The sequence below is a fragment of the Lissotriton vulgaris genome, chromosome 3_1, assembly GCF_964263255.1.
Source record: "Lissotriton vulgaris chromosome 3_1, aLisVul1.2, whole genome shotgun sequence".
Taxonomy (NCBI): domain Eukaryota; kingdom Metazoa; phylum Chordata; class Amphibia; order Caudata; family Salamandridae; genus Lissotriton; species Lissotriton vulgaris.
Genome location: NC_141689.1, coordinates 1,764,028,804 through 1,764,052,405, shown reverse-complemented (window position 1 = coordinate 1,764,052,405; position 23,602 = coordinate 1,764,028,804).

The following is a 23,602-nucleotide window of genomic DNA, read 5'->3' as shown; positions in this document are numbered from 1 at the left end:
TTCCATTGTCCGGATGAATTTCAGCAGCGATTTTATGTAACTTAGAAATGGCATCATAAACAGATGGGGAATTGTCAGGTACGTATACACAACAGCTGCTTCCGATAATTCTATATGCCCCCCCACGGTCAGCTAGGACAACATCTAAGACCATCCTATTTTGGAGCGTAACGATCCTAGAAATCTGAAGTTCTTCAGTAATATTCCCAAGTGCAATGGCAGTGTCATTTGCTACAGCCTCAACAACACGTGTCAATCGTCTTATTTTCCGACTGTTCAACGCAGCCCCCACAAAAGAAAACAGTCCCAAATTGAAGTCCACATATTGCTGCAAGGCAGTATCAGTCTGGTCGATGTCGTCCAGAACAACAGTCCGTTTAACCCGATTCAAAACAAAATCATGGTATAAGACATAATCATTATGATACATTGGTGGGGCAATGAATACAGGGGGTAATACAAAAGATACATAGCACGTGCCTAACCATCCCAACGGAAGCTGATGATAACCCTTCGTTCCACAGATAAAGTAAGTATTGCGAGATGCTACAAATGATATGCCAATTGGACTGTCAAATGTGAGTGTTGTGTTGCATTCACTTTTCACAACCGAAATTGTACCTTTATTGCGTATACACAAATCAGCTTTTGTAGCAATAACATTAATGACATGCGAACTGGATACATTGATATTCCGCTGATTACTGTAAACACGTGGGGCAGACACATTATCGGGGCGGTACTCCTCCCATTCAAATCGAGTACCCTCAGCTCGTGGATACCCATCCCGATCATGATAGCAGATTTTATTCAGACGGAAAAGTACCCCCCCTTTTGTTGGCCATCTCAAAGTGAATAAAAGGGTGTACCAGGCATTGCAGGATCCATTATGTGAAAACGGGAGTGGAATGAGTGGTGTACCCCCTTTTTTCTGATGCCCAGGCAACATCCCACACACCCAACAGTTGGACGTATTTGTCATGTTATGCGTATGATGTAGGATCTGAATAAAGCTATTGTTCAAATAAGTCTGTCGGTGCCGTTCTTCATGGTAGGGCAAAGTGAAGTGAAAATGTTCAGATGGAGCCGGGGTAGTCGGCAGCAAATGTTCACGTGCAGGTACCACAAGTTCAACTACCCAAGCTATCACCGCTATTACCACAATGGTCAAGACGAAAAGGATGGCACCAAGTATTCTTTTATCTCGTGCTGCAGACGACGCCATAGTTCAAAAAGTTCTCAAATAGTTCACAAAGTTCACAAAGTCTCAATGCACATATGCATATACCTAAAAAAAAGAAAAATACGGTGCTGAGCTCCGAGGTAGCCGTTGTTTTCTTCTCCGGGCCAAGACGGGTGTCGCTACACTTGGCAGAACTGATCCCCCCCCTTGGAATTCCCGGTTTCCGTTTCACAAACCCCAGAGCGGTAACCAACCAGTCTCGAAAAAACCAAAAATCTTCTTTATCGTGGCCGCAGATTGTAACGCTCTCGTCCAGAAACAGTATGGTCCGGGAAGGCTCCCTCAACTTTGGCCGATGTCGCAGCTGGGCTCTTTTCTTTATCCAGAATCTCCTTGTAGGCAGTCAGCACAGCAGGATTCACCAGATCAGGAGAGACACGCCGGCAGTGAGTTGAGTGCACCCACCGCTTCCTATTGGTCACTCGTACTGCTGTCCGGGTCGCCAGAAGGACCTGCTCAGGGCCCCGCCACCTCGGTTCCAAGCTGCTCGCCCTCTCAAACGATCGAATCATTACATGATCACCAGGGCAAAGATCATGGCCCTCTCCAGTAGAGTTGTCAGGGAGCGCTTCTCGAACCTGTTGATGAATAGAAAGCAAGTCATTTGTTAATCGTGCCAAATAATCATTCATCATTATACAAGGCACATCATGTATCAATCGCGGCTTGGGCACTTCCCAAATGTTCATCGGCCTTCCGAACACCACTTCGTATGGTGTGAGGCCAGTTCGGGAGTGGGGTACTGATCTAAGAGAGAGTAATGCTAGCGGTAAGGCATCCGGCCACTTCAATGACGTGAATGCCACAATCTTAGCCAGTTTGAGTTTCAACGTAGCATTGTACCGCTCAACCAGACCTGCCGACTGAGGGTGGAACACAGCATGAAACTTCTGCTGAATCCCTAACCCCTTCAGCACATACTCCACAATCTTCCCAACAAAATGAGGCCCATTATCGCTCCACAAAAATTTGCAAACTCCAAAGCGAGGAAAGAATTCCTTAAGCAACACCTTAGCCGTTGTTAGAGCTGTATTGTCTTTCGTGGGGAAAGCCTCAACCCATTTGCTAAAGGCACACACCACCACTAGGACGTACTTCAGATTGTTGCAACGCTCAAGCTGGATATAATCCATTTGGAGTACCTCGAATGGTGCGGAAGGTGGAGCGAAACCTCCTTTTGGAGTATGGGTCCCCTTTCCAGGATTGTGTTGCAAACATACCAGGCAGGTCTGCACTACTCTCTTGGCAGTATTAGCAATCTCGGGATGTTCCCAAACTCGTGTTAGCAGTCGAGTGATTGCAAGAGCTCCCACATGCGCCAACCCATGTGTCATCTGAACCATCGCCTGCAAGTAAGCTGCAGGCAATTTCCATTTTTCCATATCCTTGCTTCTCCAACAACCTTCATCATCTAGCACCCCATCTGATGCCCATGCCGCAAGTTCTGATTCAGTAGCTGATTTCTGAATATCTAAGATTTCTGCTCTAGCATCGCTCCATCGCTCAGCCTGTGATTGTGTCACATACATGGGGGAGTCAGTCCAGGACATAGCCGTTTGTCTCGCTATGCTATCTGCGAAGGCATTTCCCTGACCCACTTTATCAGTGATCTTTTTGTGGGCGCTACATTTTATTATTGCCACTTTCTTTGGACAAAGCAACGCGTTTAAGAGATCACGCACTAAATCTCCATGCATAATATGAACTCCATGAGAAGTCAAAAACCCACGTTCTTTCCAGAGTAGCCCGAAGTCATGCGCTACTCCGAAGGCGTACCGGCTGTCTGTGTAGATGTTCACACATAGGCCAGCACTCAATTCGCAGGCTCGTGTTAACGCTATCAGCTCTGCTGCCTGAGCCGATTTCTGTGGTATTCTAGCTGTTTCTACCACTGTCTTAAGTGTCGTGATCGCATATGCTGCGGAAGCCGTACCATCTGGCAGCCTCAAACACGATCCATCAACCCACAGTTCCCCATCCACATCTGGAAGTGGCATATCCTGTAAGTCGACACGACCCTTTGTCTGTTCCTCAGTCAGGAAAACACAATCATGATGTTTTTCTTCCTGACCCTCCTCGACCGGATAGGGCAATAAAGTGGCAGGGTTCAGGGTAGCGCACCTTTTCAGTGTGATATGTGGCGCCAAAAGTGTAAGCTCATATCCTGTCAAACGTGCACTCGTGAGATATTGGGTCTTTGTTTGATTTAACAAAGCATCTACTGCATGGGGGACTAGCACCAACAATTTGTGCGATAACACTATTCCCTCACTCTGCCGTATAGCTACTGCTGTTGCTGCCACTGCTCGAAAACACCCAGGTAACCCTCGTGCTACAGGATCAAGAATGGCAGAGAAATACGCACATGGACTCTGCTTATCCCCGTGTGTCTGCACTAACACTGACAACGCGCACCCATCTTTCTCGTGCACGTACAATGTGAAAATCTTCGTGTAATCTGGTGTACCTAACACGGGTGCAGAGCAAAGGGCCTGTCTCAATTGTTCAAAAGCATTTTGACATTCATCTGTCCATTCAAGGGGCATTGGTGTAGTTTTGGACAGTAACGCTAACAAAGGTTTTATAATGTGCGAAAACCCCATGATCCACTGCCTACAAAATGACGTTTACCCTATGAAGGCACGTACATCTCTCTGTGTGCGGGGGACTGGTGTATCTAAAATCGCCTGAATTCGATCTGATGTTAATGCACGCCCCTCCTTAGACAAAAGATGACCGAGGTAGGTCACCTTGGGTCTACAGTATTGAAGCTTTTTCTTAGAAACCTTGTGATTATTCTGTGCCAGAAAAGAAAGCAACGCAATCGTACTCTCCTCACATTGTGCATAAGAGTCTGCAGCAAGCAAAAGGTCATCCACGTATTGGATAAGGACAACCCCAGACTGTAACTCAAAAGAATCAAGCTGTCTTTTCAGGGCCTGGCTGTAGATGCTCGGGCTCTCAGTGTAACCTTGAGGAACACGACAAAATCTATACGATTTATTATTTAACGTGAAGCCAAACAAATATCTGCTATCAGGATGGACAGGGATGGAAAAGAATGCGTTTCTCAAATCAATTACACTAAAGGTCGTGGCCGTTGGTGGCACCAGTGTAAGCAAGGTCGTAATATCGGACACCACCGGGTATTGGGGAATGACAATTTTGTTAATCTCTCTCAAGTCAATAATAAACCGATAGACTTTGTCATCAGTATCTCTCTTAAGGATCGGGAGAATAGGGCTGTTACAAACATTATAAGGAACCTCCTCCACCACTCCTGCAGTTATCAAATCTTGAACAATGTGTGTCAGGGAAATTTCACCTTCCCTCGAAATCTTATACTGTGGCACCCGTGGCAGAGAGGCCCCCTCCTGAACAGTAATGTGAATAGGTGGAATACGCATCTCTCCCACATCCGTATCTGAGGTCGCCCATAACGTGTGCGGGAGAGAGGCCAAAGCTGGAATGTCCAGTATAGTGCAAAATCTATCCGAGCCAGGGTAATTATCGTTCAGGATAACCCGCACTCCCTCAGGAGCACACCGTATCGTTGCTCGAAAATACTTAAGCAAGTCAATACCCAGGATATTATCTGGGGTATGGGGTGATAACAAAAATTGACCAAAACTAAAAAATTTGTCAAGACAAAGTGCAAGGGGTTTTGACAATGGGCTAGGGGAGGGTGTGCCATCAAACCCTACGCATGTTATCATTTCGCCAGACAGGGGAGCCCTCGGAACCAAGTTTTTTGACAAAGCGCTACGAGTAGCCCCTGTGTCGACTAGAAATTGATCAGTAGAACCCAGAATACCCGCTGTTACATATGGACCCTTCTGATCTACCGGCACTTCAATTGATTCCGTACCCCATCCTACGCAGTCCTATGCATGCACATAATCCTGGTGCTCCACATTTTCACCCTCCGATATCTGATATTGGTTTCGTCTATCAAACGTATTACGTTCATCCTGGCCACGGCCCCTCTCTTCAAACCTGCTACGATCACCTCGACTACCTCTTGCTCCCGAATAACCTCCTCTCGACCTTCCACCTCCTCGACCACGCTGACTACGCTGTTCACGCAGTACCGGACAATCATCAGCCCAATGCCCAAACTCCTTACAATAAGCACATTGGTCCTCCGCTATATCTTTACGCCCGTACGATGCATTGCCCGTCCCTCGTCTACCTCTATCATTCCCTCTAGATTGCGTTCCACGAACCTGTGCCAACATCACTTTTGTTTTCAACTCCTTCGCTTTCTTATCAATACATTTTCAGGCCTCCAATTCCTGTCACTCATAATACTGAGCCATAGTTAACAAAGACGCAGGGGTCGCCGTGGCCCAGGAACTTTCACTCGATATCAATCGCTTTGCAATCTCCGGTAGGAGATTAGCTACATACTTATCGACAAACAAATGCCTACCCGTATCCTCTGTTAAAGATTGACCACTGTAATCATGAAACGCCTCTTCGAAGCGTGTAAAGAAATCTGAAACCGTTTCGTCTGGCTTTTGCTTGCACGAAGCTAACATAGTCCTGTGAGGGTGGGCGTATTGCGGGCCGGAAAAGCAGGCGAGGAGGCCGTATATAGTGAGCTATATTGTGGTTTTATTTCACAAGAAGGCAGATGGAATGTCACAGAACATGAAAGACAAGGGGGGGTCCGTATCCGCTCTCCGCTCCGGGTCTTGTGTGTAGTCCTGGGTCTTCGGAAACTTCACCGACAGCTCCGATGTAGGGGAGGTCCACGGAGGGCGGTAAGAGAGGAGAAACAAAAGGACCGTTAGTCTTATCCTTGGCTTTCAAGGCTATATACCGAACACCGTCACCCGGGAAGTGATAAAGGGGGAAGAAGAGATATCGTGAGGAGAGGGGGACACGGGAAGGCAGGAACGGAGGGGAGGGTTGATAGAAAGGGTGTCGGGGTGGGGGGTGCGAGGAAGAAGTAAACGGTCGTCACTCAAACAGTGCGTGTGCTGTATATTGATATTTACAGTGCAGGGGTCGTGATTGCTAAAGAGAAGGGTTATTTACAGGGCTTTACCGGAACTCCTAGTGAGTGGGGTTAGGGAAGGCTTAAGACACTCACCCGGTCCGCCGTAACTCTCCAAGTGAGTTACGGCCGCTCTTCAGCCACCTCCTGTGGGCTCCACCACTCTTCGGTCCACTCCTCGTCGTCACCCATCAGTTCTCCTTCTCCAGCGCCAGTCTGAGCCTCCTGCCACGATATTCCGACTCTGGGCTCTTCTCGCGTCCTGGTTTTATCCTGTGTTGACTCCGCCCCGAGGGCGGGACTTCCGGGGTCGGAGGGATATGGTTCCTCTGTGCACGTTGTTCTGGTTGGTCCCTGAGGAAGAGAGAGGGGCGGGGATGCGTTGGTTATGGCTGGCCCGCCGATTCCTGTGTGTCTCATGGTGTCTGGCTTGCTCATTCGTAATCCCGGTGGAAGGGATGGAGGTAGGTGCGGGGGAGGGCGGCCTCCGTTGAGGGTCGGCGGGGACGCCGTCTCACATACCCCTCCCCTAGCTGTCCTTCTTGTACGGGATGGGCTTTGAGGGTAACGGGAAAGGAAGTCGGCGTTGCCCTGGTCACTCCCCTTTCGATGTGGTGTTTTGAAGTGAAAGGGCTGAAGGGAGAGAAACCAGCGGAGGACCCGGTCGTTTTGGCCTTTGTTCCGAGCCATCCACTCCAAGGGAGCATGGTCAGTGTAAAGGATAAAGTCTCTGCCCTCCAAGTAATATCGCAGATTGTCGATGGCCCATTTTATGGCCAGGGCTTCTTTTTCCACCACTGCGTAATGTTTTTCTCGAGGAAACAGTTTGCGACTCACGTAGAGGATGGGTCGTTCGTTCCCTAGGGCGTCCTTCTGGGACAGGACGGCCCCCAAACCATGCTCGGAGGCATCTGTTTGCAGAATAAAGGGCAAGGAGTAGTCCGGGGGTACCAACACAGGGCTGGAGGTCAAGGCACCTTTCAGGTCCGTGAATGCGTTCCAGGCTTCGGGAGAGGGGTTCCGTAGCATCTCATCTGAGCGGTTAGTTTTCTTCAGGAGATCCGTCAAGGCAGCGGCTCTCTGAGAGAAATTAGGCACGAACCGCCGATAATACCCTAGAAGGCCTAAGAATGCTCGGAGGTCTTTTTTTGTTTGGGGAAAGGACAGGGACTGGATAGCTACGGTTTTACTTTCCTGGGGTCTTATCAAACCCTCCCCTAGTAGATATCCCAGGTATTTGACCGTTCTGGCCGCCAGAGTGGTTTTGGCAGGGTTTATGGCGAAACCAAAGGAGCCTAGGGAAGAGACAACATCACAGAGATGCTTCACATGTTGGGGCCAACTATCGCTGAATATGACGATATCGTCCAGATAGGCGCCCGCGTATTGTGCATGGGGCCTCAGGACACGATTCATAGCTCGCTGAAATGTGGCGGGTGCGCCATGAAGACCAAAGGGCATGACCAGGAATTGGTATAACCCCTCCGGGGTGGAGAAGGCGGTCTTTTTTTTGTCTTGTTCCCGGAGGGTTATCTGCCAATATCCCTTGCAAAGATCTAGGGTGGAAATATACTTTGCTTTCCCTATCCTTTCAATCATTTCATCCACCCGAGGCAAGGGATAGGTGTCAAAGGTGGACACTTTATTAACCTCCCGAAAATCTATGCAGAAGCGGACCGACCCATCGGGTTTTGGGACAAGGACGATAGGGGAGTTCCACTCACTGACTGAAGGCTCTATTATACCCATCCTTAGCATGTCATCTATCTCCTGCTTTATCACTGCCCGACGGGCCTCGGGGACTCTATAGGGTCTTAATCGGACTATTTTTCCAGGTTCCGTGTCGATGGTATGTTCCGTGACACTGGTTCGACCAGGAGAAGAAGAGAAGACCCCCTTAAGAGGTCCTAGGGCTTTGCGCAGTTCTTGGGCTTGTAGAGGAGGCAGTTCAGGGTCAACACACGGGTCAAACGGAAAGGCCAGGGGATTATTGGCTCCTAACAACACCGGACGGGGACCCTCCCACTTTTTAAGCAAATTCACGTGGAATATCTGGGTGGTACCATGTATGGCGTCTAATTCCACCTCATAGGTAACTGGCGTCACCTGCCGGAGAATGGTGTACGGACCTTGCCACCTCCCCAAGAGCTTCTGGTCGGAGGAGGGCATCATGAGTAAGACCAGATCGTTGTCAGCAAATACCCGGGGACGAGTGCCCTTGTCGTATTGCTTCTTCTGGCTGTTTTGGGCGCTCTCAAGATTCTGCCGGACTATGTTCCGGATCATGGCTAGGTGAGTTTTTAGGTTTTCCATATACTCCGGGAGCGGCTGTGTTCGATCCGGCTCTGCTTCCCAGGCCTCTTGGGCCATGTCTAGGAGGGTACGAGGGGGACGGCCATACAGGAGCTCATAAGGGGAGTAGCCGGTGCTGCTCTGCTTCTTACAGCGTATGGCGAACAGAGCTAAGGGCAGAATGTCTTCCCATCTTTTGGCTTCTAAGCCCAAGAGTTTTTTCAGGGTCTGTTTTATGGTGGCATTGTAACGCTTTACCAAACCATCCGTTTGCGGATGGTATGCCGAGGTACGGATTTGCTTTATTCCCAGCTCAGCACAAACCCGTTTCATAAGAGATGAAACAAAGGGGGTACCCTGATCAGTCAGGATTTCCCGGGGAAACCCAACTCGAGAGAACAGGGTGATCAGGGCTTTCGCTATAGTCTGGGTGGTAGGCTGACGTAGGGGAATGGCTTCTGGGAAGCGGGTGGCATAGTCAACTATCACCAAAGCATAGCGACACCCGCTGCGGGAGGGTAGGAGGGGCCCTATGATATCCATACCTATCCTGCTGAAGGGGACATCAATGAGAGGAAGGGGTTGTAATGGTACTCTCGGGGGTCTGTGACGACTGTTTTTCTGACAGACCACACATTCGCGACAGTAGGTTTTAATCATCTGATATACTCCCGGCCAATAGAACTTATCTAAGACTGCTTGACTGGTCTTCTCATCCCCGAAATGGCCTCCTAAAAGATGGCTATGAGCAAGGAAGAGGACTTTGTCTTGGAAGGGGCCGGGAATGAGCAACTGTGCGGTCTGTTGGGTCCCCCCTCCCCGATACAGCAACCCATTTCTCTTAAAAAAATATGGACCTACTTGTAAGGGGTCTTCGTGGTCAAGGGCCCTTCCCCAAGCTTCCTGTAAGAGCGGGTCCTCCTGTTGGGCCGCCCTGAACTCTCTATCGGTCTGCCATGGGTGTTCCTCTGTTAACACGGGGTATGCACTGACGTACTCCTTCTTCTCCTTTCTCTTCTGGCTCTTAGATTTATGTGGTTTGGGCGGTCTATCCGGAGGGGTTTGTCCCGGATAAGGAGCGTCCTTCCACCACTGGGTCAGGGACTCTGACGTATCATGAAGGAGTGTAGGTAATCCCGGATAATCACTACCGAGAATAGCCTGCTCAGGTAGTGCGGGGACAAGACCTACGGTTAGGTTCGTTCCGGGGTCCCTCTTATGTTGTACTTGTACTTGAGTGGTAGGGTACCGCTTGGTGTCCCCGTGTACACATTGGATGGCTACTACTCCCGTAGGGCCATGGACGGGTTGAGCCAGATCTTGTGGTCTTATTACGCTCTGGCGACACCCGGAGTCAGCAAGGGCCATGAGTCGCTGTCCGTTCACAGTCACCGGACAGTGAAACGGCGGGGGAGTGGACCCGGGAGGGTTGCACAGGTAGTTCCTTACAAAGCCAATGTCCATGGGTTCCTCCTTCTGGGGACACATCCGGGCGATGTGGCCGAACCCACCACAGGAGTAACACTGGGGTCCAGGGTTGGGGGGCCGGAAAAAGACCGGTGGACCCAAAAGGGGAGATGGTTCCGTTCTTCTCATCGGTTGGGGCCGAGGAGGACGTGTGGTCATAGGGGTCGCATTCCTGGTTGTGTGTTCCTCTTTTCCCCGCTGGAGCTCGTGTGCCCTGCTGTAGGCGGAGGCTATCTCTATAGCGGTTTCGAGAGTGAGCCTGGAGTGCTGCCTCACCCAGCGCTGGGTGGCCGGGTGCATGGAGTTCAGAAACTGCTCCAAATAAATTTTCTCTAGGATATTGTCTTTGGTAGCCGTCTCGGGTCGAAGCCATCTGTTGGCGAGATCTTTGATTCGAAAGGAGAGGGCCCTTGGGTTTTCCTGGGGCCTCTCCTTGGCTTGTCGTAATTTAACTCTATAGGTGTCGTCATCAATGCCAAGGCGTTCAAGGATACAACGTTTGATGTCCGCATAAGGGGTGGTGCCTTGTATGTTGGCCTGTTGGTAGGCCGCCTGCAAATCGCCGGTCAAAAGGGGACCCAGGTATTGACCCCAACGATCCACAGGCCAGTTGGCGGCTTGGGCTAGCCTTTCAAAATTGGTGAAGAAGTAGTCCGGGTCCTCTCCCGGGACGTACTTCTGCAGGACAACTGACGGGAATGAGGAGACTGGTCTTGGTTGTCCCAGGGCAGTTGTCAGCTTTTCCATGGTTTGTTCATGGGTCGCCCCCTGGCCCTTTAGGACATCGTGGAGCTGTCCCCTATCGTTTTCAGCGGTCTTTAGGAATTGTTCCATAAGCTTGCCAAATTGCTCCTGGGATTCCGCCATCTGCTTAACCACGGCCTCCATGCTTCCAGCTGATCCCACTTCTGACACCAGATGTGAGGGTGGGCGTATTGCGGGCCGGAAAAGCAGGCGAGGAGGCCGTATATAGTGAGCTATATTGTGGTTTTATTTCACAAGAAGGCAGATGGAATGTCACAGAACATGAAAGACAAGGGGGGGTCCGTATCTGCTCTCCGCTCCGGGTCTTGTGTGTAGTCCTGGGTCTTCGGAAACTTCACCGACAGCTCCGATGTAGGGGAGGTCCACGGAGGGCGGTAAGAGAGGAGAAACAAAAGGACCGTTAGTCTTATCCTTGGCTTTCAAGGCTATATACCGAACACCGTCACCCGGGAAGTGATAAAGGGGGAAGAAGAGATATCGTGAGGAAAGGGGGACACGGGAAGGCAGGAACGGAGGGGAGGGTTGATAGAAAGGGTGTCGGGGTGGGGGGTGCGAGGAAGAAGTAAACGGTCGTCACTCAAACAGTGCGTGTGCTGTATATTGATATTTACAGTGCAGGGGTCGTGATTGCTAAAGAGAAGGTTTATTTACAGGGCTTTACCGGAACTCCTAGTGAGTGGGGTTAGGGAAGGCTTAAGACACTCACCCGGTCCACCGTAACTCTCCAAGTGAGTTACGGCCGCTCTTCAGCCACCTCCTGTGGGCTCCACCACTCTTCGGTCCACTCCTCGTCGTCACCCGTCAGTTCTCCTTCTCCAGCGCCAGTGTGAGCCTCCTGCCACGATACTCCGACTCTGGGCTCTTCTCGCGTCCTGGTTTTTCCTGTGTTGACTCCGCCCCGAGGGCGGGACTTCCGGGGTCGGAGGGATATGGTTCCTCTGTGCACTTTGTTCTGGTTGGTCCCTGAGGAAGAGAGAGGGGCGGGGATGCGTTGGTTATGGCTGGCCCGCCGATTCCTGTGTGTCTCATGGTGTCTGGCTTGCTCATTCGTAATCCCGGTGGAAGGGACGGAGGTAGGTGCGGGGGAGGGCGGCCTCCGTTGAGGGGCGGCGGGGACGCCGTCTCACAAGTCCAATCAATCTTTTTAGAAGGTACGAGCGTTTTTAATTTAATCAAAATAGCCGCCGGGAGGTCCAAAATCAACTGGCAAGGCTTACATGCCGGTTCCCTGTCTAAATCGGCTGCCGTTATTTCTTTCCAAGTTCCCCCAAGTATCGTTTCATCATTATTTTTACGAATCTGTCTCCACATATCAGGTGGAAGAATTAACCCAAAAAACAAATCTATATCAACAAGAGTCATCACACAAGACGAGATAGCCCCTTCCACCCCTTCATAAAATGCCGCTGGATTTTTACGAAGATCAGGTAAAGAATTTTTCAACGCCATAACATCTGCTCTGTTCCAAGGCGTATACACCCAGTTATATACAAAATATCCCTTTGCATCCTTTGACAATTTATCATCATCTGTACCTTCCCCTTTAGGTGGAACATACAAGGGTGCGGCTTCACGCATAGGCATAACATGCAATGCAGAATTCTTATCTGAACCCCGGAGAGAACACTCCTTAGACTGCACGTTAGACTCCGGCCCGGACTCCTTATTCTTTTTCCGCTCGTCCCGCAATCCGGTAGTCTCATCTCGCAGCTGGATCAGTAGCTTGTCAAAGGCATCAACATCTGCAAGATCAAATAAACCTTTATCCAGATTCTCACGGTGAACTGACACAGCTTTAGATTCTAACGTATCTGAAAGTTGACGATATGCGGTAACAACTTCATCTGCCAAATTAGCCAGAAAATACAGTAATTCATGGTCCGTCCATCTACCCCTTTCCGTAACAACCTCAGACTGAGCAACATTGTTCGTATTCACTTTACGAGCCCAACTACGTAAATGTGCGGATCTCTCCGCAGAAAACCTGAAAGCAGATACACCCTTCTTCTCCGGCTTATCCTGTCCATCATCCTCCGAATCTGCAGCTGGAGCCGTAGGCGAAACGTACGGAGGCGGTGACCGATCTAGCAATGAAAAATCATCAATTTCATTATTAAGGACAGGATAAAGCGGCCGGCGAATAGGGAATTGACCAGTCGTTTGCAATTTACGTTCCCGTTCCTCCCTCTCTTTCTTCTCCTGAACCTCTTTTTCCTCAAGCTGTAAAGCCTTATCCTGAGCAGCCTTGCGCTGCTCTTTGTCCGCCAAGGCGACTTCACGTTTCATACGCTCACGCACCGCTTTCTCCCACATTCGCACACAATCAAACATGTTTTGTCTAGACCTGCGTTGAAACAAACATTGCTCCACAAACTGTACTTTACGTAAATCGAACGACCCATGTAGAGGCCATTGCAATTCAGGATCGGACTTAGTATACTTATGCCATAATTTACTGTACATTATAGGGGGAAGGCCAAATTTTATGTACATATCACGGTTTGGTGTTCCTTCTGGGGGAGCCGGCTGTGCTTCTGCTAACCTAATTGTGGTACCATTTCCAAGACAGCACATCCCTCGGAGTGTGCTTAAAACAGGCATGTTCACAAAGTATCACGAAAGCGCGACACCGTATAAAATGGCACTTACAGCACTCCACACAAATGTGCCGTTCAAAGGAAAGAAACAAAATTAGAGAAACATCTCTACATGCCTGCCTATGTGAAGTGCACTACACATATAGATGCAAAGATCACAAATTCACAAACGTTAGCTAACTCAAATCAAATCATAGGTCATAGAACTACGGCAAGCGTCCGAAGACTACCTTACCGATCACAAATCATAGGACTTCAGTAAGCGTCCGCAGACTACCTTACCGATCACAAATCTTACCCAAACTCTCAAATGTCCAGATTCCAACTGCCAAGGTCTTGTAATCGAATCAGCCAAACGGCACTTTGCCAGCAACGCAGACGATCGAAAACTCAGTCGGAGACCGGCGCCACCTGGAAGGTCAGATCGGAAGGAAAGGAAGAAACACCGCGGGTGCCAAGACTCGGGTCACTCGGTGGCAGCGTACGCGTCCATGGCGAGTTTCCAAACCTTCGTCACGACCTCTCCTTCGGGCATCCGAGTCGCCGATGAATCCCTTCGTGGTCGCCAATTTGTAGTATCGGGGTTCCCTAGGCCTACATGCTCCGAAGATAACCCACTTACATTCAAGAACTGTTGGCACGGAAACTGTAAAATTCAAAGAACAAGTTTATTAAGACCCCATGGGGTGGTGGTACACTCCTACAGCACCCTTCGGTAATGCAAGAAGTATCACTCCGAACATCGGTGTGACTCGTTCTTTTATACAGTTTACAGGTAATAAAAGATAGGCGGCACAAAGTTACAAAGCGTTATGTACATATAAGGTAATCTTTTGGAACACAGCCAGCTCATTGAAGGGTTACAACCCCGCTGGTCGGTTTGGAGGCACATTCCTGAGGGACGACTGGTCAGTGGGTACTGCGCATGTACAGGTTGACCAATACTAAAAATAGCCTGTTGCTGGGCAAACTCGAGTGGTCAGTGGTACGGAGAACGGACTAAAGGGCACGCTAGCCACGAGGCTGCTTATGGTCTAAGATGGCCGCCGTAACCTACAAAATGGCGTTTTCATGTATAGCTAATTTAAGCGGGAAAACGTGTAGCACAGCTAAGCGCTAACCCGGCCATTGTCAAATTACGACATGTGGGTCTTGTCTAGCCTGCAACCTGAACATGACTAGCAAAACATTACAACTATCAGAGACATTACTCTGGACCCAGAGACAACATACCACGTGCAACTCAACACATGTTATTTACATGATCACATGTCCTTGTAAAAAACAATACATTGGAATGACTTGCAGGAAGGTTAAGCTCACAATCGGGGAACATAAGAGCAACATAGGATTGAAAAAGAACAATACTAAACTCTGTACACATTTTGTAGAAACTGGTCACAAAGCTGAAGATTTAAAATGGTCTGTGATTGAAATGTTGACAGATAACACAGGAAATGCAGAAAGAACCCTATACGAAAAAGAACAGAGATGGGTAAATAGACTTCAAACCCATCATATGGGTCTCAATGACAATGTTCAGTGCCACCACTTTGCTTGAAACTAAAATTTGGTACATAGACCATACACTTCTGCATCTATATAACAATAAATAAACCTATGGGCTCTCTTAAAAACATCACCACGGACGTCCGTTTTTTATGTCCATGGTTCACACCATCTTCAGGAGTGTCTGTTGTTTATCTTCATGAATTAGAAAATACAAATACTCCACTCTGACGACACTTCCGCGTCCGGGGGCAGCGCCAGCACCAGACGCGGAATACGCCTCCCATTGCGGGTAAGGAGAGACACGCAGCGACTACAAGCCCGCTTTCAGCAGCTCGAACACTGAGGGTTCGCAACTCCATGACGGTAATGTACTAAACCCCCCCCTCTTTTCTGTCCACAGCCTGGGACCCATGTGTCAGTTCCCCCGAGGACACACAACTCCATACAAATGAGGTAATGTCTGCTCCGCCATGTCGTTTTTAACTTAACAACTAATGCTGATTACGTAGTGTAGTGAATTATGTACCTATGTAAAAAACCATTGAGCATGAGCAGAAATGTTGAGACGGTTTAATCTTTGTGTTGTATTAGAAGTAAATGGGAACATATACAACCCTCTTATTAACAAAGATCGACAACAGACACAATGCCATTTGGTTGTAAAGGCCAATCCACACAACTAGAATAAATAACCTCACTCGGCTAACAAAATGCTGACTCTCACGATTAATTTCGCCAAATAGCCCACCATTATTGCTAACACTTATTGAAGGGATAAGACAGGCAAAATGTGCCCGCACAGAAATTTAAGATGACAGTGCGACTAAATTAAATGTTGCATGCATACACACAGGTGTATTAGCCACAGAGCAATAGAAACGCTGTATATATAATTGCGATTTCTTTTCTAGGTTTAACAGAACCTTCAATAAAAAACCACAGTGGGTACAATTATAACCACTGACATACTACACAGAAAGGGTGTGAGTATAATTTTAATTTGTCTTTGTCCTGACGAATGCTCCACAGACCCGGCTGGGCCAAAGGGAGCAGAAACATGTTGACAGTTTGTTTTAAGCGATATACATGGACCTAGTAACTTGATCCAACTGTATACCCAAATGTTACCTTTTATTAACAGACCACATCCGCTCTAAAATAAAGTGATTCTGAGTGTAGGTTTGTCTTTTAACATTAACCCTCTCATGTGGCGTCACTTTTTCTCTGGACACTACTGCGCTACTCCAGAGTTGACTTCAGGCTTGAGGCTGGCATGCAGCACAATAGATGACCCAATGATATATACCATAACGTCTATGTGGGGCGGAGAACCAAGATAAACCGCATCACCTCAAACATAGCGTTTATGAGGGTTATCTATATCACTGTGTGTAACGTAGTTACAAGTGTCTTAGTCCACTTATGATAAATAACCCAAATCAAATAGGCCAATGCTCTGAAGAACCACGGCTGCAAACAATCTCTGACCCTGCTGGAACCATCAGACAGGCCCAACAGTACATCCCTCCTCAGGGTGCCTCTGACCGGTTTTGGCTTGTTGGGATATTTACAATGAAACTGCCTCAATAGTCTGGAGGCATGCACATGTCCATCAGGCTCCCATGTGCCATCCTCAGATTCATGCCTCTTCCAGTCTTTTAAGGAAAATAACTTATTACACATTCTTTTTAAATCCAATACAACTTTAACTTCAAATTCAGGTTCATTGTTTACTAATACTGCTGGTGTTTTATTTGGAATTTCTGTTCACATCATTTATCTTCTTAATGATTTTGTTTGGCTCTACGTACTGAAGCTGGAAATTTCAGGGACCCTTCAAGCAAATGTTTCGTGCAGAAAGCCAAACTTCTTGGCCTTCTTGAAATATTGGACTCAGTTGATGGTGTTTATCTGCTTGAGCCTTTTATTTTGCTTTGGTTTGTCTAGATTGTCCTGTGCACGCTGATGTATTTATTTTAGATGTTTTATAAAATCATGTACTTTAGGAATTGGTTATATGGTTAATATCAATCGCTAACATTTTAGGGCGGCTGCCATAATTGCAATAAAATGGAGAGTAAACAGTCAAGTTGTTTACTATATTGTTATATGTAAATTCTGCCATCCAAAGGTAGTCGATCCAATCCAAGTAATTGTGTAACAATTGACATAATAAAAATTGCTCTATACATTGGTTTACCCTCTCAGTTTGCCCATCCGTTTGAGGATTTGAGGATGATGACTGGAGGATAAACGGACATCCATGTCCAACAGTCTACCAAGATATCTCTAGAATTCTGAAATGAAATGAGGGTCTCTAACTGAAACGAGTACAGACGAGAGTCTGTATAGGTGAGCCACAGTTTGAAGGAAAACTACTGTTAAATCTATGAATTTGGACAGGTCCTTTAAGAAAACAAAATGATCCATCTAGGTTGAATGGTCTACCGAAATTAACACAGTGGTGTATCCTTTCCCTGTGTTGGCAGGTCTACCACAAAGTCTAGAAAGAGTGTGTCCGAAGGTTCTGGTGCAGTAGGTAACGTGGCCAATAATCCAGTTGGGGCTTGCTGTGAGATTTTGCTTTGGGCACAAACGCTTCACTTCTGTATGAATCACATGGGGTCTGTGGAAATGGACAGCCAGCAAAAATATTGTTTAGTCAATTCTAGAGTCTTTCTTTTGCATTGATGTCCTACCAATTACCGTGTGGCACCATTATAACACCTGTCTCTGTAAGGTGATGGTAGAAATATATTAAAGCTCCCTGTATGTAAACCATTCCATTAAAGTTTTGATCCTGTTGATCTCTAGCAATGGCAAAAGCTTCATGTGATTTTTGTTCTAGGGATACTTGCGTTAGAAAATTCCTGTCCTTGATTATGTTGCTCACTGAAAACACTCTAAAAGAATCATATATGGGGACTTTCTAGGCTGTTCTATGTGATCCTGACCCAACTGAGAAAGAGCGTCTGCCTTACCATGGCGACAGTCAGGTTGAAAATGGATGACAAATTCATAATCACTAAAAAATTGGGTCCACCATAACTGCTGTATAGATAAAGCCTGAGCAGACTTTAAAAAGTTCACATTTCTATGGTCGGCCGGTATTGTGACTGTATGTAGACTTCGTAACAAATAGTGTCTCTATTCTTCAAATGAAGAATAGAGGCAATCTCTACCGACCCTGTGGTAGAGTGCCTCGAGAGTTTCAGAGTTCCTTCTAGGGAAGTCCTGTGTGGTATTGCAAATAACATCAAATCAGGCTCTCCGAAGATGACACCGGACCAGCCGTTGAAGATCTTCGGAACGAGTTCATTTGGGCCAGACATAGCGCGGGGACACACTAGTTAGTGTAACCAGGTGCTCTATAAATGTAATAATAATAATAAAGAAGCGTAAGGTAAGCTTGTGTTTTGCCCAATCGATGGCAGGATTATGAGTTCGAAGCCAGGGCATGCCCAAGATTGCTTGAAACTGGAGACCTTTGATTAAATCAAAACTAATTGTCTCCACATGATTTCCTCGCATAGTTAGAGTCACATCCCTAGTTGAGTGAGTGATGGGTCCTGAGACTAATGCACTTACTATCAATGGTTTTCACCACTTTGGGTGATTACCTCAGCAGACATGGAAACCCATATTTAACAGCTAGATCGATATCCAAAAAGTTGCAGGTCGCCCTGGAGTCCAAAAAAATATTAATTATCATGGAATTATTTACCCCATTCTAACTGAGCTAGTACATACAAATGTTTGAATGCATGATCTACACTCATCTGTGTTAAAGTTTTGGAGACTAGTGTAGTTGTTGGACTCCAAGGACTAAGCTCCACCATTTCCGGGTGACCTAGTTTCCCGCTTCAAATTTTCTTTTGGGTTTGACAGTGCAATCTCGTAAGAAATTTCCTTTTTTGCTGCAATATAGACAACGTTTTGTGTCTCTACGTCACTGTCTTTCTTTACTACTTCATGGGCCCCTGATGCTACCTATTTGCATAGGTTCTGGATCATCAGCAGATTTCCCAGACTCTATCTTCTTCTCCATAAAAAACACTACTTTGGCATCTGAATGCCTACTCTCATTTTACCTTTCAGACAGACGATGATCCAATTGGACTACCAGATTGATAAATTCACCACAGGATTCAAGGGGGATTGGTACTTGGGCTAACAAATATTTTAGTTCATCTTTTAAACCCCTATATAATAGAGCTGCACTTGCTTTCTGGCCATTCTGACTCTGCTACTGTCACATGGCCCATAGGTACATTTTCAGCTTCACTAAGTTAGCATGAGCATATTGCAGGGTGCCTGCTGCTTTGCACAGGTTACTACACGTCTTTAATTTTTGCAATGATTTCAATGGCTGTATTCACACGAGAACTCATCACTGTATTCATTCTCTGCATCTTCCTGGGGATTTTACTGAACATTATGTGCAAGTTCGAACAACAATGCCTCTTGTTTTTTTTGTTCTGGCCAGACCTTAGCCTTTAGAAAAAAAAATACTGATGCAGCTGTTGTTTAGGCAACGTACATTGGTTTTTAGTGGGATACAATAATAGGTAGCACGCACTTGTAGAGGGACCTTTCCAGGGAGAAAAGCGAGACAGCACCTATGATGTAGATCTACCATCTATAGGCTAAAGTATGGGGTCTGCTGACAAAACCTAGAGATCCTCTAATATATAATAATACTACTTCTTAGCAAGGGGGGGAGGTTAGGCTCTATTGTCTTTCCACGATGACATGTCCCTTCATGATTTATGGACTAGCTGCTATGCTGACTATTTGTACTATGCATTTTCCTGCTTGTCGTGGAACATATACTGCATGTTAGGGCACATTAGTTAAAATAAATATTTTAAACTCTTTAGTGTCTCTGTCAGATCCTATTGTGGACAAGTAGAAGAGTGTGAGAGAAAGGGTGTGTCTTGTTACCACAATTCCTGAGAGATCTGGGAGTGTTGTGTTCTGGGGTGTCTAATCATTTGTTTCTCTGTGAGTGAGTAGGACAGCAAGTGAGACACTATAGCTAGTTGGTCCTGGGCTTGTGGGTACTAAGGTGGTAGGAAGTCCCGGTCCCTATACACCAAGGTCCTATAACCTCATAGCTGCTATTACACATTTCTCCCCAGTGCTGCGCTGTCCATTAGAACTAGTGCTGAATGGACGTTCAATGGTCGTGCGCAGCACTGGGGAGGTAGCGCTGCTGACGACCATTGGCCGTCAGCAGCACTTAAGGGGTTAATCTTGCACATACTTTTGTGTTTGTGCAGAATCTCTGCAACACTACTAACCTGTTCAAAGTTGTGATATAACAAAGTAAGTTCTTGTTCCCTTTAATTAAATTCAAAGGCTCTGTATCCAAGGACTGCATAAAAGCATGCCTGTCAAATATTTTTTTCATTTCAGCTTTAAAAGTTGCATAGTTATAGAGAATAGTATCATTACGTTCCACTAAAGGGACTGACCAAGAAGCTGCAGTATCACCTAGATACGACAGCAGACAGGCCACCGTGGATGTTTCATTAGGAAAATATGTGGGTTTAACATAAAATATAACTGACACTGATTAATGAACTTCCTAAATGTTGCTGGATCTCATGTAAATCTTTCTGGAGGAGCTAAGGGTCTATAGCAGGAGGTGAAGTGACATGAATTACTGATTATCCTGAAGCCATTGTACTCCCTGGTGATGACAGTTGCAGAAGAGGAACACTGGTTGGTTTTGAGCCCTGTCCATTTCCTCTAGAACTTGATTCCACTTCACCCTGCTCCTGTAATGAATCAAACCTCTGTGCTAAAGCCTGCATTTCCTTTTGAAGATTACCTATCATATTAGCCAGATCAGCCTGGGTAATCTCTCACCCCATAAACACAAGGAGATGATGGAGAGAGCGCTGAAGCTTTTCAGGCACTCACCCTCAGTAACAGATCTGGGTTGAAACCATCATCATTCGTTAGTTCACTTCGCTACCTCAGTTCAGAACCAGCTATATGCAAATCAGTCTTGACCCTGTGCCTCAAGGGAACAGTCCATCCCGAACTGCCAAGCTAGGTCTTCCCTGAACTGGAAACAAGCATCCTGGGACCGGTTTCCGTGTAACACCCTTCATCAGCCAGGCTAGTTTGAATCCAGTGGCAAAGTAAGCAAGGGACTCACGTCCGGGCATACCCTGCCGACTTAGGGTGAACAAAGCAAACACAAGGAGATGATGGACGGAGCGCTGAAGCTTTTCAGACACTCACCCCCAGTTACAGATCTGGGTTGAACCCATCATCATTCTTTAGCTCACTTTGCCTCCTCAGTTCAGAACCAGCTATCTGCAAATGCCTTTACCCTGTGCTCTCACCCCTTCATGCCACTCAGGCAAAAAATAATACTTGGACTTGTCGTTCTGTCAGCAATTCACCTGCGGTTTCTGCAGGGGTGAGCTGGAGTGAACGATGATAACTTCCAACTCCACTACTGGGCTAAAGACACTTGACGTGAACAAGTCAAGGCCACTCCAGTCCAACAGTGGAGAGGGGGGATGGGGGAAAAATAACATGGCTTCAGTCCTCTGAAGTTGTTCTTGGCCTTTTCTTGACAGCCTGCCAATAGCCCTACTTCTATTCCAGCTCCTCTAAATTAGAGGACACTCAAATCAGTCTTGAAGGAGAAGTCTATTCCTTTCTTTCTCCCTATATTTCCCTGTGCTAACAGAAGTACCTGATCATTCCATCTGCCCTGCCTGCACTACATGTTGCTGATAGGTGAATGGGTTGGAAAGAGTTCTCTGGAAACGACAAAACCTTAAAGAAATACACAAAGGTGGGAGTCAATTGGTGTTCTACTAATTATATGCACATACCTAGAAGAAATTATAATAGTGCATCACAGGGTATGTACCACTAAGCTGCCAGCCAGCACTAGGAACCTATATATAGCATAAACTATTATCCATAACATAAATAAACATTTAGGGGCCCATAAGGATGGCGGGCGGATCACCCCTGGCAGGCTGGCGGTAGCCACCGCCGGCCTGGCGGGGGCGATCTGCCCGCCATCCTTGCTGCACAGAACCCCACCATATTAACATGGCTTGTGGGTCCGCGGCGGGCGGAAAGACCGTGTGCCGCTTTTCCGCCCCGGTCGCCTTGCGACCGAGACTGAAAAGGGTTGTATATGGTGGCGGTGTCTATCAGACACCGCCAGGCATATTACAATAGGCATTCAACAATGCCTTTCCGTGGTGCCAATACCGCCACGGAAAGGCATGCGGAGTCTCCCTGCGGGGGGTGGGGGGTGCACATGGGGGGTACCTATGGTACCCCCCTACTTTTCAAGGAACAAAGTGGCAGGTACCACACGGTGCCTGTCACGTTGTGCTCTGAAATGCACAAGATGTATTTTTAGCATTGTGGCAGGCGGTGCTTTCAGCACCGCCCACCACAATGCTAAGAATACTGGTTGTGCCGCCACTGTGGCAGGCGCATCCTAATACCCTCCACGGGACCCTTGCCCCTATGGCGGTCGGTCCCTTTACATGATGGGATGACGGGCGGACTAAGTCCACCCGTCATCCTAATGGACCCCTTAGTGTCACAAGGAGAAATTGCAGCCCAAGATAATCTCAAATAATTAACAACACATGATATTCAAAGTTCTGTTAATGTGACACTATCACAGCATTAACTTCACAATGATAAATAATGTGTTCGATATAGATGTTATGTTATGCTACCATAATTTGTATAGCGCAAAAGCTGCCCCAGCAATGGAGCGTCCTGGCGCTGACAGCAGAGCAACTGGTACGAAGGGTGGAGTAGGGGCACAGGCTACACAGCGGGAAACATGTGTGTTTTAATGGCCTTCCTGAATTCTTTTTAAGTTCAATAAGAGTTTATTAAGCATGGTAAAAATAAGAATACATAATACAGCAAGAGAAGTATGGGGAAAAAAGGGGGGGGAGGAAAACCCTAAGTAGAACAGTCAGATTACATTGTAAAATTAACGAAACAGTGATAAATGATAAAGTCATCATGGGTGTGAGAGAGAAAGAAGTTATGCAATGAAACACTGTAACAAAGAAATGGGAATGAAAGAAGGGTATCATGGAGGTTTGGAAACCTCCTGTTGAGCAGGTTGTAGGCAAAATGAACGAGTTGTACATTTATCTAAATACATTGTAACAGGTAGCCATAAATCTGCACGTTTAGCTGCCAACTGGGCAGGAAAAACAAAAGCATTGTCAAGTCTATGATTATGACAAACATTATACCACCATGCTTTGAATGTAATATTAGAAGAAGACTTCCAATTAGTAGTAATTTGTTGAAACGCAACAGCTAATAGTAAATCAACAATACAAACATAAGGATCAGTCTCGTCCCAACAAGGAGAAAGGCTACCCAAAAAATATGCGTGGGAGAGAAAGGAATACAAGTACAGAAAATAACATTAATTTGTGCCCAAATTGTAACCAGAATGCATGCACATTTTTGCAGAGGAACAGCATGTGAAACAAAGTGGCATTAGGCAGTGAGCAAGACCAACATGTATCTGGGGTGGCGGGGAATCGTTTATGAAGTGTAGAAGGAGTGTGAAGTAATCGGTTATATATGAAAAATATAGATTGTGTCAAGGACGCCGCTCTGGAAGTTTTACGAACTTTCGTCCAAATCTTGTCCCAAAGAGAGATTGGCCATGTTGTGGAGAGGTCATTTTCCCAGTGC